This window comes from Bison bison, unplaced genomic scaffold, assembly GCF_000754665.1.
Source record: "Bison bison bison isolate TAMUID 2011002044 unplaced genomic scaffold, Bison_UMD1.0 scf7180017864136, whole genome shotgun sequence".
In the NCBI taxonomy this organism is placed as follows: Eukaryota; Metazoa; Chordata; class Mammalia; order Artiodactyla; family Bovidae; genus Bison; species Bison bison.
In genome coordinates, this window is record NW_011494708.1 from 8,558,912 (window position 1) to 8,559,696 (window position 785).

Here is a 785-nt window from a genome sequence, read left to right on the forward strand (position 1 = left end):
CCTCCACTAGATTATGTACTAATGAAAACATATTCCATAATTTAGCAAATGACAAAGAAAAGGAACTCTCCCAGTTTACCTGAAAAAATAGGCATTTGGTAAAGTGAGAATGGGGTGAAAAAGTGAAAGTGATAGTCACTCAGTTGTGTTTGACTCTTTGAGACCCATAGACTGTAACTTGTCAGGCTCCTCTGTCCAGGGAATTAGCAGGCAAGAATACTAGAGTGGGCTGCCATTCCCTTCTCAAGAGAATCTTCACAACTGACCCGGGGATCAAATCTGGATATTCTGCATTGTAGGCAGATTCTTTACCATCTGGGATGGGGGCGGGGCACCAATTACTCTGATTGGTAAGTAGTTTTCATCACTTGACATCAGACAACCTACCCTGGCAGTAATGTAACTTGTATGGAATTTCTGGCAGCAAACTATAAATCTTGAAAATATCATAGCCTAACTTTTATGCTGAATACCCCTGGCCTGAGGCAATGAAGTTTCAGTGGACCTTCAATGGATAGTCATTCTAGGTCTGAGAAATGAATGATCACAACCAATAATCAGCACTGTCAAAATCAATCAGATAATCATAGAATTCCCAAATTTACTTTTGCTTCAATTAGCTGATTTCACAAAGAAATCTGTTCATTGAATTTTTGTTTTATACCTTTCTTTTCTACATTTCACCTTTTTGTGTCCTCTTCTCAAAGCCCTTTGTCATAGTCTCAGAAGTTTATTTATTCTGTGGTTTTCCTCTTTCAAAAACAAACCTAGTTTTCCCTGGAGGT